Source organism: Mustela putorius, unplaced genomic scaffold (genome assembly GCF_011764305.1).
Source record: "Mustela putorius furo isolate JIRA1106 unplaced genomic scaffold, ASM1176430v1.1 tig00003850_pilon_pilon_pilon, whole genome shotgun sequence".
In the NCBI taxonomy this organism is placed as follows: Eukaryota; Metazoa; Chordata; class Mammalia; order Carnivora; family Mustelidae; genus Mustela; species Mustela putorius.
The window spans coordinates 5,712,642-5,727,316 of NW_025422002.1; the positions used below are offsets into that span (position 1 = coordinate 5,712,642).

Below are 14,675 nucleotides of genomic sequence, written 5' to 3' on the forward strand. Positions count from 1 at the left end.
CCAGACATTGCCACATATCCCTTGGAGGGCAACATCGCCCCTGCCTGATTGGCAACCCCTACTCTAGACTAGAGCTCTTCAATGAAAATATACTGCAGGCCACATGCACAATTTAAAATTTTCTAGGACTTGGGCGCCTCGGTGGCTCAGTGGGTTAAGCCTCTGCCTTCAGCTCAGGTCATGATCTCAGGGTCTGGGATCGAGGCCCGCATCGGGCTCTCTGCTCAGTGGGGAGCCTGTTTCCCCCTCTCTCTCTGCCTGCCTCTCGGCCTACCTGTGACCTCTCTCTCTCTCAAATAAATAAATAAAATCTTTTTAAAAAAATAAATAAAAATATAAAATTTTCTAGGACTCACATGAAAAAAAGTAAGAAGATGCAGGTGAAATAAATTTTAGAATATATTTTATTTTACCTGGTATATCTAAAATACTATGATTTTAACGTAATTCATACAAGAAGTTTTTAGAGAGAGATTTTACATCACTTTAGTTTTACTAAATCTTCAAAATCTGGTGTATATTTTATACTCACAGCACACCTTAGTTGCTTTTTTTTTTTTTTAAAGACGTATTTATTTATTTGAGAGAGAGAGAGAGAGGGTGCCTGGTTGGGGAGGAGCAGAGGGACAGGGAGAGAATCTCAAGCAGACTCCCAGCTGAGGGAGCCTGATTGGGGTGGGGAGTTGCTCAATCTCAGGACCCTGAGCCTGTGACCTAAGCTGAAACCAACAGTCTAATGCTTAACCTACTGAGCCACCCAGGCGCCCTTCCACGGCTCATCTCAGTTCTGAGAGCGTAATGCTAGACTTCCCATCACTATTGCTTGGGTCCTGAGCTTAAATGTTCTCTCTCCCAGGCTCATGGGAAAGGCAGCCGCAGACAGAGCCTGGCTGCTCGGAGTGTGGTGCCAGACCAGCAGCGGTAGTGTCACCTGTCCTGTCAGAAATGAATCTCAGGCCCCTCCCAGTACCTGCTGAATCAGAACCTGCGTTTTAATGAGCTCCCTGGGTTGTGTGTGTATACATTAAGGCATGAGAAGCGCTGGTGAGGAAATTGAAGTGCCTGGTGTCAGGCATCTATCTTGGAAGGGACTGAGGTCCATGAAATAGTTTGGTGAGCAGACACTGCATGTTCCTATTAGCTGACCTGGGGGGTCTCAGTTTGCTCATCTATGAAATCGGGATTACAAATGCTCTGGGTTGAGGTGGCCCTAAGTGGGAGCTGTGCCAGACCGCCTTTCCTCAGCCCACAGCTCCCCTGCCCAAGGGCCTTCCCTGTAGGCTGGAGAGGAGTGAACAGAAAGTGATTGCTGCTGCTAGTGGTGGTTCCCCAAGAGGGGAGACCCTGAACCCCACTGCAGGGCTTGCGTAGGTAGGGAACCCATGTAGAGGGACCTAAGGGGCTTGATCATGGGGCAGGCCCTCACTCCAAACAAGGTTTATGGCACATGCAGGAAGACTTACACACTCTCACACCTCTCACACACACTCCGTGAGCTGTCACGGGGGAGCCTGGGAGTGGTGGAGATTTTGAGGGTGTTGGGGGAGACTCTGCCCACCGATGTGGACTTCCTGTCCCCAAGGCCAGAACTCTATAAAATGATTATTAAGGAGCTAGCGGTTTACTGTTTTCCAAGTCCTTGTCCTTCCTCAGGAGGGCCATATGCTAGGGGTCAACCTGGCATCTACCGGGGAGACTCGGGCCCCCCACCCCCAGCAGCCCAGGATCTGTTCTCTCTGCTGAATGTCAACTCCTCTGGATTTCTAGTTACAACATGTCCAAGTGAAAGGTGCTTATCTCAAAGCCCCAAGGCAGTCTTTGCTTGGTGCTCACTTCCTTTCTCTTTCAGGAGGCCTCTGGGCGGACTCTGAGAGGTCAGGCAAAGGCCGGAGCCAAAACCAGTGTGAGAGGGTGTTCCTGCAAGTGCCGGACCTCCGTCAGGGTAGAGATCAGCCAGCACGGAGGTGTGAGGTGGGCACTGAAAGAGTGCTCTCTGCCTTGATTTTCCCCTTCCCAGTGAACTACAACTTAATCTTGGGCAAGCCAGAGTGCTGCACTGGGGTTCATGGCTGTGGGTTCCTTTGGGGTGCCATATTTGTGAGGATGAGTGCTGTAAAGAACCAATAAAGCCCCAGTGCTTACCCTGCCTCCATTGTGATGCGTAAATAGTGCCCTGCACCAGGTCAGGACTTTAAAAAGAGGCTGGAGAGGGGGGCCTGGGTGGCTCAGTGGGTTAAGCATCCGTCTTCGGCTCAGATCATGATCCCATATCCAGCTCCTTGCTCAGTGGGGAGACTGCTTCTCCCTCTGCTTGTTGCTTCCCATGCTTGTGCTTTTTCGCTCACTCTCTCTGACAAATAAATAAATAAAAATCTTAAGAAAATAAATAGAGAAGAAAAAAATGTTGGGGTCGGGGAGAAGGAAGGGAGAATGGAGAGCGGGAGGGAGGTAAGGGAAGAGGAAGAAGGAAGGAGAGAAGAGAGGGAGAAAGAAGGAAAAAATCAGGACCACATGAAGTAACCAAAAAAAAAAAGAGAAAGGGAGCGCCTGGGTGGCTCAGTGGGTTAAAGCCTCTGCCTTCGGCTCAGGTCATGATCCCAGGGTCCTAGGATCGAGTCCCGCATCCAGCTCTCTGCTCAGCGGGGAGCCTGCTTCCCTTCCTCTCTCTCTGCCTCTCTGCCTACTTGTGATCTCTGTCTGTCAAATAAATAAATAAAATCTTAAAAAAAAGAAAGAAAGAAAGAGAAAGGAAGCAGGGGAAAACAAGAGTGGAAGAAACAGACAAAGAGAACTAGATCTACTGCCTACTTCATATTGTTATGGGTATTTTACTATTATTTCTCCTTTTCCTCTTCATCTTCCTTCTACCCCTTTCTTCTCCATCTCATACCCTTTTGCAAGCAAGGAGAGGGAGACTCAGAGAGCCCACTTTGAGCCAGACTGCCTTGGGCTGAAGTGACCCTTACTAGCTTAATGACCTTGGGTGGGTCACTCAATCCCTCTGGACCTCAGCTTCCTCATCTGTAAAATGGGATAATAATAATGACCTTGCAGATTTGTTGAGTAAACAAGATAACACACATAATGCCTAGCAACTGTCTCATGTTCAAAACATGGTAGTTATTATTAGCTTGATTACTTTTAAGGAAATTGTCGGAGGCCAGAAAGCTAGTGGAAAGCCAGAGTTTTGACTTGGGGCTGCTGAGTCCAGAGCACAAACATTTCACCCCACCAGACTGACTCACTGACAAACTAGGAAAGTGGCACCTCAATTGTAAACCCTCTCTCCCACAGGTGTACATTTATGCCAGGGGAGAGTAGACCTATTATTTTTGCCTGCCCAGCAACCATTACCTTTTATTATGGAAACAGCAGCTACCTTTTTCTCAGTCTGTGAGGTTCTTAGTCTGCGAGATTATTTTTTTTTAAAGATTTTTATTTATTTATTTGATAGACAGAGATCACAAGTAGGCAGAGAGGCAGGCAGAGAGAGAGGGGGAAGCAGACTCTCCGCTGAGCAGAGAGCCCAATGTGGGGCTCGATACCAGGACCCTGAGATCATGACCTGAGCTGAAGGCAGAGGCTTAAACCACTGAGCCACCCAGGCGCCCCAGTCTGAGAGATAATTTTATTGGGAAGGAAGATTTCTTTAGAATAAGGTCTTAGACCTGTAGATGTAAGCCCAGAGCTATTGGAAGATTTTTTGCTAACTTTGTGGGCTTATGAAGGCAGAGTTCAGAGTTCTAGATCAACAGATCCCTAACATTATCATTTGGGCACCTGGATACAACTGTGCCTGAAGCCATCATTTGGATTTTCCCCCTCCTAGGTAATCTGAATGCATTTTTATGTCCCTTGCAATCTAGTGTCTCTGCCTGACTAATACAAGGCTTGTTTTTTTTTTTTTTTTAAAGATTTTATTTATTTATTTGACAGAGAGAGATCACAAGTAGGCAGAGAGGCAGGCAGAGAGAGAGAGAGAGAGGAGGAAGCAGGCTCCCTGCTGAGCAGAGAGCCCGATGCGGGACTCGATCCCAGGACCCTGAGATCATGACCTGAGCCGAAGGCAGCGGCTTAACCCACTGAGCCACCCAGGCGCCCCTACAAGGCTTGTTTTATGCTAAGATTCATGTAACTTAAACCATACCAGGTTGACTCAACACTATAGAGACCAAAGAGGAAAAAGACAAAAGAAATAAATCAAAAACTTTCTCTTTCTCACTCTCTTTCATTTTATATGCATGGTACCTATGCTAATGGTTGCTAGATGAGTGTACAAACATGTCCAAGAAAGTCCCTTCACGTTACCACTTATTAATAACCTAATGACCTGCATAATAAACATCATGGTTCTTTGTATTGATACCAAAACTGTCCACATGAAGCCTATGTCTGTTCCACAAAAATATATCAAGCTCTAATTCCGATGTCTCTTCGAGAAAACCGGAGTTGGTAAAACCTAAAAATATATATGTTTTACTATGAGTTTGGGATTGTCCTTGTGGCTGAACTCCTCCAAAGTAAGAATCATTTACCGAATATTTACTGTGCTCTTCCATGTGCCACTGTCTCAGGGTGTCTTAATCAGGATAATCAAGATAAGTAAAACAATTCCATCATTTCTTAGATATTTAGCATTCCAGCAGAGAACAAGCTCTCTCCTCTCCCTTCCCAAGGATGTATGTCTCCCCTCTTTTGCTTATAGACCATGACTTGGCAGTCCAGGGTCTCGACCTCAGAGCTGGCTTTGGTTACCAGAGCCTTCGTGAACCCATCTGCTGGGGTGTTGAGTCAGAGAGTCATAAAGAGGAATGTTTCCCACTGAACCTCACACCAGGGCAGCTAGACTTGGAACTAGGCTGGCTGTTGACTTAGCTGCCCTGGAGGGGAGAAGATGGGAGACGTGGGAGGTAGGGAGCCTGCTCGAGGCAGACGGTCACCCCATGATGACCTCACCTGCCAAACCAGTGACTCACCCCCAGTCCTCCCCCCTCCCTGCCAGATCTTGCTCATGTGGAATACCTGAGGGGAATACCAGGCTCCTGTAGTTATCGAAAAGGCACAACTGTGAGCTATTTTTAAAGGTGTGACGTTTTCTTACTTTCAAGTGGAGGCAGCAACCCCTGCAAAGTCAAGAAATGGGTCTTAGGTTAAAGCCGTCTTAATAAATGCAGGAGAATCTTCTTTTAAAAGACAGAGTAGAAAGGAACGGAGAGCACTGGGGTGGTTGGTTTTCTGTACATGTTTTTTCATTGTGGCAAAATAATACATAACAAAATTGACCACTGTAACCATCTTATATACATGTATACAAGTATACACGTGAGTGACCTTCAGTGCATTCACCATGTTGGGCAACTATCACCACCATCCATTTCGAGAACTAGTTGCCCCTCCTGAGCAGAAACTGTAGAGGTATTAAACAATAATCCTGTTTCCTCCTCCCCCCACCCCCAATGCCAGCCCCTATAACTTCCATTTATTTAACTTTCTGTCTTTATAAATCTGTCTGTTCTAGGTACCTCATAAAAGTGGAATTCTACAAAATGTGTCCTTTTGTGACTGGTTTATTTCACTTAGCATAATGTCTTCAAGTTATCCATGTTGTAGCATGTGTCAGAATCTGTTTTTTTTTTTTTAAGGCTGACTAATATTCCATTGTGTGCGTATACCATATTTTATTTATTCATTAATGAATTGATGGACATTTGGATTGTGTCTACTTTTTGGCTATAGTGTGTGGTTTAGCTTTGTGTCCTTGAAGTCCACTTTTTAAAAAGTGGTTAAAAGGTTTTCTGAAAAGAAAAATTTGCGTGTAAATTGGGGCTAGGATGACCAGTTCTTACTACTCAGGAGTGTTGTGGAGATGAAGCTAGGTTCTGGGGAGCAAAGTACTTTGTAAACTCCAAAATGTCCTATAAAAATATTCTCACTTTGTTTCTAATATTTGCTTAGCAACTCCCCCCCGCCCATGGAGAAAAAAGGAACCGTACCCTAGCCCGTCTTCATATTATAAGAAATCTTAGGTGGAAGAGGCACAAATGAATGAGGTTTGGGGGATCTTATGTGCACTGCCCTCTTCCTGTTCTTTCTAAAGCAGAGTGCAGTTGTATTGAATGCTTATTATGGACCAGGATTTGATTTTATTAGTTACTAAGTATTAAACTACTAGCTGTAGGACATAGACAAGTTACTTTACCTCTTTGTGCCTCAGTTTCTTAGTCTTCAAAGTACGAATCAAAACAATGAAACCCACCTCAGAGAATCGTGGATATTGAATGTGGTAAAATGACTATAGAGGATTTAGCAAAGTGTCTGACATTGGGTGGGTATTCAGTCACTGTTAGCCGCATTTATTTAGGTTGTTATTATAGATTTCTTATTCTTTCTTTAGGATTATTGCTGCCCTGATCTTCTCAATCATTACTAACACATAATTAAAGACTAAATGCCTGGTCTCTGTATAGTAAAAAAAAAAAAAAAAAAAAAAAAAAAAAAAAGCGTCAATTCAAGGCACAGGCTAGATGCTCCATATTAAGCTTGCCCAGAATGACTTAAAACAAACACTGTACCGAAGGTGGATGAAGGCAGGGAATATTCTAAAGAGAATCGTAAGAAACTGCTCCAAAAAGATTAAAAAAACAAAAACAAAACAAAACAAAAAAAGTCCCCAAGAATTCAGAGTATTGAAAAGTCTATTTTGCCAGGCACGTCCTGTCTTGGGGTTGTTCTTTGTGTTTCGATTTGCGGGGTGGGGGCAAATGTTTCTTAGCCAACGGTTGGGTGAGAGTGCTTTGAGTCCTGATAATCCTGCATAAAAATAAAAAGAAAGGTGGCCCTGCAGGGCGTCCCCAGGGGAGCAGGCGGGACCTGCAGCCCGTCTCACTGGGCCGGCACCGAAGAGCCCGAAGAGCTCGCGGTTTCCCGCAGGAGGTCCGGGTCACTTCTGAGGCAGGTTGGCCTCACCAAGACTGCCAGGATGCTGTCGTCTCCATGACTACAGAGTGCGAACCGGAGACGCAGCTTGCCAGTAGTGTCATCCTCCGAAACCAAAAGCCCCCGCCCCCACACCGCCCCAGCCGCTGGCCACAGGCAGTGGAATTCTTCTGGGAAGGCGGCTGACGTCGCTGGCGGCCACTGCCCCAGCCCTGGCAGCGCTGATGCAAGCACAGCCCCGCGCCTGCAGGCAGGCAGCCCCCTGGGAGAGCTGGCGCAGCGCTCCGTCTTGTTCTCTTCCGGCCACCCCGCCCGGTTTTCCCTGCGAGGAGTCAACAGCTCCTGGGTGGTTCCTCACCGAAAGGTCCAGTGCGGGTGGGGGTGGGAAGGTGTCTTTGCCTAAACCAGTTCTTCCCCCTCTGTTCTTCCCAGACTTACTTGGAGAGTCAGAGCATCCCAGTCTGACCACGTGTGGGTCAATATGAAGGGCTCTCGGGCTCCCAGCCGCTCCCGGGACATGGCCCGGGTTGCCCGAGACACCTGGTGCCAACTGGTGCCAAGGCAACCGCCCGGATCACGAGGGGATCTTATGTCTGAGTAGGGAGGTGGTGAAGGGCCGGTGAAGTGCAAGGTGTCCACCCAGGGCTGGTCTCCATCGCCCTCTGCTGGGCAAATGAGAGAGTTACTCTAAAGTTCCCGCTGGGACCTCCCGCGCACTTGGGGTGGGGGTGGGGGTGAGGGTCCGGTGGGGTGGGGGACGGGGATGGGGCTGGAATAGTAGAGATCACGCTCCTTATGAAACAGACCAGGAAACTGAGGCTGAGAGAGGGCACGGGACCTATCCATCGTCCCGCTGCTAGGACCAATTTGGGACCAGGAGTCACACTGACATCCTCTCTGCACAAACTCTATGTTGTTTCAAGTGAGTGAGAAGTCTTCCCACAGAGGACTCATCATAGAGACCGTGTTTCACGTCCGATTTCCCTGTGACGCATTTCCTCACCAGGGCCTCCCAGCACCGGTCCTAGCGGCCTGGGGACTCCGACCCTTCCAAGGTATGCAAAACCAAAACCAGCTTCATGACAGCGTTAAGCGGCTCTTTGCCATTGTCCCTGTTCCTCTCCGCAGTGTGCAGTAGAGTTTTCCAAAGACCGTAAGACAGGCGGTGCAGCAACATACTGCAGAAGCAGGTAGGAGAATACAGCCGTCTTCTATGAAGGCAACGTTAAAAGAGAGACGCAAACAAGCGCCATTCTGCTCATGAATTTTTGTTTCCTTTTGTTTTAGAAAGCATAGCTGCTCCCACAAAAAGTATCTTGGGGCGCCTGGGTGGCTCAGTGGGTTAAACCTCTCCCTTCGGCTCAGGTCATGATCCCAGGGTGCTGAGCAGGGAGTCTGCTTCCCCCTCTCCCTCTGCTACTTCCCCTGCTTGTGCTCTCTCTCCTTGTCTCACTCTCTGTCAAATAAATAAATTCTTTAAAAAAAAAAAAGTATGTTAATATGTAATATTTACTATGTTTCAAGGAGTTGACAATATTTAAAACATTTCTTTGTCCTATCTTCTAGAATGGCAAGTACAGATAGGTAGAGCTTCCATGAAAAAAAGCTCATTAGGGTCCTTTGGGATCATAAAGACTGTAAACAGCTCCTGAGACCGTAAACTTTCAGAGAACAGTTGCTGCCTGGAAGGTGGCCTCTTCCTAGTCACTGTCCCATCCCCCTCTTTTATTTCCTTCCCTGTCCTCTTCACTGAAGAAATGACCTCGTTTCTTATTTATTTATGACTCATGGTGGGGGGTCTTGTTAAAATTCAAATTTGGATTCAGTAGGTCTGGGCTGAGGCTGAGGGGGTCCTCATTTTCCAACGGGTTCCCAGGGACCACACTTTGAGAACTTCTGCTTCAGTCTTGCTCTGCCCTTTCAGATGGTGTGACGCCCGCCTCAAGACAAAACAAATCAGATGGTTATTCAGTGTCATCAGTGAGACTGTTTACGCAGGTGGGACCAGTTTGTGTCTGCTCCAGGGTAAGGACTGTTGAAAAAAATTGAGGGTCAGCTAATATGCAAATTGGGAGAGGGAGCAACAGTGAAGTCAGGCCTCAGAGGCGTTGGAGCTACCGTTGAAAACAGGCGTGGAGCTTTGAACAGTAAACTAAAGGGCAATCGATTAAGGAGCATTAAATCAAAGATGCTAGGGGCTACGTTGCAGCAAGCTACTCATAAGACAGAAACGGTGCTTCTTCAGCTACAATTCTAGAATCAGCTAGAATCGTCCCCAAATCTCAAAGCACATGGTAGACAGTTGAATAATGGGAATTTTAGTTGTCATAAGGAAAAAAAAAACCTTTACTGTGAGAGGGGGAAAGAATCTAAATATGCTGTATAACATTTTTGCATTGGGGTGGAAAATGTATTTAAAACCAAACTGCATGTAACTGTTTCTGCTATCTAATTTGGGGTGGTAGTATAATTTACATCAGTGGAAAAATGAATATCTCTATACTGGGTCTTTCCACTTACAGAAGGGAAGGAAGAGGACTGACGTAAAACTTGTGCCAGTTGGGTTATATCGCCAGAGAAGGGATTACAACTCAGATGCTTCCAGAGGCCAGACTTTTGAGTCACACAAACCCAGGGTTCTGGTGGATTCTGGTGAAGAGTAACCGTCTCGCCTGGCAGAAGGGGCAGCTTGCTGCTGCCACGTTTGATCAGGGAGCAACCCCCCCCCCCCATGTTGTCCCGTCCTCCCTAGGTTTTTGAAAGAAGACGGAGACCAGGGTTTTAGGCGAAATGCGTCCATTTTTTTAATATCGGGGAAAGAAATAAAATCGAATACACTATTGAACAGGTTTTTGTGCTGAGCCAAACAGAGCAAATCCTCCAAACTCTGAGGCAAATGAAGTGGGGAGCCAGGTTTGGTGGGTCTTTCTTCAGCTGAGCGCTGACGTTCAAGGCAGATAATATCTGAGGGGAGTGTGTGTGTGTGTGTGTGTGTGTGATGGTAAAGTGTCTTGCCTAATCAGATGGGGGAAATTTCAGTATTTCTGTGGGAAAGGAGCAGCTCAGAGGGAGGGCAGTCTTGGGGAACAGAGGAGCAGCAAGTGTGAGGAATAAAGGGGGTGGGGGAGATGGTGAGCGTGCAGGGACGGGGCAGGCATGGTGGTGGGGACGTATGTACCTCTGTTAGGTGAGGGAGTTTTTGAGGGGGTTGGCGTGAGGATGAAGGAAAGGAAGCTGTGTTCCACCTGCTGTTGGAGCTGCGCAGATAGAGGTTATGAGCCGCCTGAGGTGAGATGCAGCTGAGATAAAATAGTAGGAACAGGATTCAGCCTGGCGGATGAGAGAACACCGCGTTCCAGGAACTACCAGAAAAAGTTGGGCTTGCCTCCGGGGATGGGTAGGGGCCTTCAGTCACTTTTATGTCTGAGGAGCAGGCAAGACCCAGCAGGTAGCCTCTGTAGGGTGGTGAACTAAGGGATGGACCCTTCGAGCCACTGATTGTCTCATCTATAATTTGGGTAAAGTCATTTAACTTCTCTGGGTTTCGGCTTCCCTTTAAAATGAGTAATAATAACATCCGTGTCACCTCCCAATAAGGTTCCTGTAGGAGCAGCTAAGATACTATACGAGAAATGTTTGGTAGAAAAAGAGAACTAGGGACATGTGGGTGGTTCAGTCGGTAAGCATCTCCCTTAGGCTCAGGTCATGATCCCAGAGTCCTGGGATCGAGCCCCGCATCCGGCTCTTGCTAGGTGGGAAATCTGCTTCTCCCTCTCCCACTTCCCCTGCTTGTGTTCCCTCTCTCGCTGTGTCTCTCTCTGTCAAATAAATAAAATCTTTAAAAAGAAAAGAAAAGAAAAGAAAAAGAATTAGAATAAATGTGAGGTGTTGGCTGACAATGCTAGTGATTATGGACAGTCACTGAGCACCTACAGTGTGGGGCTCTGCCACACTAAGCGCTTCCCGTGCATGGTCTGATTGAAACTTCCTAGCACTGGCAGAATACCTCGATATCCCCATTATACAGAGAAGAAAACAGAGGTACAGAGAGATAAACTAACTTGCCCAAGGTTACTTAGCTGACAACTGGTAGAACTAGGTCAGAGTGACTCTGAATATGACCTTTGTAATTGCTCGGTGACAGGCTGCCTTGACGTGCATTCCTAATTTTATGCTGGCCTGCATATTGGAGAATATCAATCCTTTGTGCTTTTCAACACTACTATGTTGGTATATACAGGAATACAGGTTCTTCTTCTTCTTCTTCTTCATTATTATTATTATTATTGTTATTATTATTATTATTGGTATATACACGTTCTTATTCACTAGAACTTTAAAATATCATTTTGGTCATTCATTCAATCACGGATCTAGTGAGTGCCTCCCGTGAGTCAGGTGTAGTGTTACTAGTAAGAATACCTCCACAAACCAAAGACAGTCTCTTGCCTTCCCGAAACTTACAAAGTAACTACAGAGAACAGAATTCAATGGTTACAGATACCAGGTGGGAAAGGCAAGTGCTTTGGTTTGAGGAAGGAGAGGACATCCTAGATAAGGCCTGAAGAATCAAGAGGAGTAAACCAAGGAAAGGTGTGGAGCAGAGACAGTGTCCCAGACAGAGAGAATCTAATAAGAGAGAAAACCAGGAGGTGAGCAAGTGCTGGGGGCCATGGAGGGAAGGAAGGTCAGACTCTGCCCAGCATGGAGGGTTCAAGGGCCAGTGGTGAGCGACGATGCTGGGAGGTGGTCAGGGACCCTGAGATCACAGAGGGCCTTGAGAGTCATGTGAAGGTATAGATAAATAGATCTACATACATATGTTTTGTGTATGTTTTCATTTTTTCCCTTAAAAGCCAAACCAGAATCATGCCTAATGCAGTATTTTTTTTAAAGACTTTAATTATTATTTGAGAGAGAGAGAAGATTTTATTTATTATTTAAGAGAGAGAGAGCACGGGCACATGAGCAGAGTGAGGGGCAGAGGGAGGGAACCTGACTCCTTGCTGAACAGGGAGCCCAGGGTGGGGCTCGATCCCAGGACCCTGAGATCATGATCTGAGCCAAAGGCAGATGCTTAATGGACCGAGCCACACAGGTGCCCCTAAGATTTTGTTTTTAAGTGATCTTTACACCCAATGTGGGACTCAAACTTATAATACTGAGAGCAAGAGTCACACACTCCACCGACTGAGCTAGCCAGGCACCCCATAGTTTCAACATTTCTGTACACCTGGGAAACCATCACCACAATCCAGAGGATCAAGAGAAGGGTTACTTATGCCCCGATAATCTCCCTCCTGCCCCTTCCAGCCACTGGCAACTGCTGATTCGCTTTCTATTACTATCAGTCTGTGTTTTCTAGAATTTTATCACTTGAATGTCTCAAGTCAATGGACTCAAACACTGTGTACATTTTTATCTCTCTTCTTTCACTCACATATATATTATGAGACTCATCCCTGCTGTTGTGGGTAACATGCTTTGTTCCTTTTCATTCCTGAATAAAGTCCTTTCCTGTTTTAAAACCTCCTTTTTTCTCCTAATATATCAAGATAGCTGGCTCTAGGTCAAATATCAGAATTCGAATATCGGCCGTGCCTTTAGCAAATGGACAAGCTTGGGTGGAGACCTCACTACATTGCCCAGTTTCCCCAAACCTCAAGGACCATGTCCGTTACAAATGGATCTTAGCAGCACTACCTCGGTAGGCATGTTGAACGGTAAGTGAGAGGATGTGTGTCTCTGTGCCTGGCAATTGTTCAATAAAGTCATCAGGTGTAGTATTGCTACCATTACTGTTAGGGTTCACACCTGCTACTTTTTTTTGTATTTTGGGGTTTTTTGTTTGTTTGTTTTTAACTTTTGAGCTTCAATTTTTAAAAATTTATTTATCTACCTATTTATTTTTAGTTTTCTTAAGGAATCTCTATACCCCATGTGGGGCTTGAACTCATGATGCCGAGATCAAGAGTCCTGTGCTCTACCAGGCGCTGACCCAGTCAGGCGTCCCTACGGTACATTTTAAGAGGACATCAGACACAGCCATGGAATGCTGATGTGCCCCTGAAGCTAGAAAGCAGGGAGCAGAGACCGAGTTCCCTTCCTGGTGAAAGCATGAGCTCCAGGGTGGACAAAGCCAGTGCCTTCACCTCTCGGCTCCCCAGATTCTCTTCCTCTAGCCCGCTGGCATCCGAAGTGGGGTTCGTGATGTGAGAGAACTTAGAGGTTCCCTCCGGGTGAGCAAAAAAGGGAAGCTGGGTTAACTACAACCCGTTTAGTCACGCAGACAATCATGCCTATCGTTCCAACCCCAGAGCCCCACGTCTTTTTTGATTGCTTGCTCAAACAGTACATTAAATCATCTCTAACATGCAAGAACTATGTTATGTTGAAACAGAAGTGTCTCCAAAAGACAAATACTGTATGATTTCATTCATATGTGGAACCTAAAAAACAAAACAAATGAGCAAACACAACACACCAGAAACAGACTCATAGATAACAAGAGAACAAAGTGTTGGTTACCAGAGGGAAGGGGGCGGTTGCAGAACAGGAGAAATAGTGAAGGGGATGAAGAGATATAAACTTCTAGTTATAAAACAAACAAGTCGCTGGGATGTAAGGTATAGCATGGGGAATAGAGTCCTTAATTTTGTAATGACTTTATATAGTGACAGATGGTGGCTAGGCTTACCATGGGATCATTTCATTATGTATAAAAATATCAAATCATTTTGATGCACAAAACTACTAGGATATCGTGTGTCAGTTGTGCTTCAGTTAAAAACACAAATTAATGGGGCGCCTGGGTGGCTCAGTCTGCTTTTGTTAAGTGTCTGCCTTTGGTTCAGGTCATGATCCCAAGGTCCTGGGATGGAGCCCCTGCTCGGCTGGGAGCCTCCTCCTTCTCCCTCTCCCCTAGGTTGTGTTCCCTCTTTCACTGTCTCTCCCTCTGCATATAAATAAATAAATAAATAAATAAAATCGTTTAAAGCGCACGCGCGCACACACACACGCATTACAAAGAATTTTCTCCAAGGCTTACCTGCAAAGGAGGTGTCTGCCTCCTTTATAACAGCGTTATAAATAAAGCCTGCAAAAATTTATCTACACTTTGCTATCCTTTCAGTGCCATTCTGTCATCTCCCAGGGCTGGGTGACCAACGGCAAGGACAGCCATGTCTTCTAATAGAAATATACCTAAAACCCCGAGCTTTGGAGTAGGTAAGAGTGGTGTTCAGATCCCAGTCTTACCAAATATTGATTCTTAAACTTGAGCCAGGTACTTTAACTCCTCTGGGCCTCATCCTTCCCCAGTTCATGGAGGTGTTCGGAGGGCTGAAGGAGAAAGAGAAGGTGTGTACAGCCCTGTGCAGTGCCTGGCACAGGGAGAATGCCTACATGGCAAGTGATGGGGGTGCCATAAACCTGTGTGTGTGTGTGTGTTTCAATAAACACTTTCTCGAAGCCTTCTGTCTCTCTGTCCTTCCTTAAATCACACCTTGTACAGCAGTCTGCCTATTTTAGGCATCTCACCAGCTGGACATGAGGTCCCACAAGGAACAGTCGGAAGGAACGAAGGCTGCCTAAGCCAAGAACTAAGTGGGACATGAAAATTGTCTTTCAGGAAGGGCTGCCACAGGAAAGGTGTATTTAATTAGCCTGTTTCAGCCCAAAGGACTCAGACCCATGGGTGAGTGTTACCAGGAGGTGATGAGGAACCATGTTGCTATCAG

The 14,675-nt window shown here is 46.2% G+C and overlaps 3 long non-coding RNA genes across 4 annotated transcripts; 2 read left to right on the plus strand and 1 right to left on the minus strand.

Annotated features, from left to right (window-relative positions):
* Positions 1-418: 418 nt before the first annotated feature.
* On the minus strand, positions 419-7,537 carry LOC123387229. Its single transcript, XR_006601544.1, has 3 exons — positions 7,375-7,537; positions 5,023-5,123; positions 419-2,350 (listed from the first exon to the last, which is right to left on the minus strand). It is a non-coding gene; the product is annotated as an uncharacterized LOC123387229 (long non-coding RNA).
* Positions 7,538-7,697: 160 nt separating this feature from the next.
* LOC123387223 lies at positions 7,698-9,778 on the plus strand. Of its 2 annotated transcripts, XR_006601538.1 has the most exons (3): positions 7,698-8,126; positions 8,861-8,961; positions 9,459-9,778. It is a non-coding gene; the product is annotated as an uncharacterized LOC123387223 (long non-coding RNA). The 2 variants fall into 2 exon arrangements; XR_006601537.1 differs by having other exon boundaries at positions 8,861-9,778.
* A 2,297-nt stretch (positions 9,779-12,075) lies between these two features.
* Positions 12,076-13,317, plus strand: LOC123387224. Its single transcript, XR_006601539.1, has 2 exons — positions 12,076-12,659; positions 12,850-13,317. It is a non-coding gene; the product is annotated as an uncharacterized LOC123387224 (long non-coding RNA).
* The last annotated feature ends 1,358 nt before the right edge of the window (positions 13,318-14,675 follow it).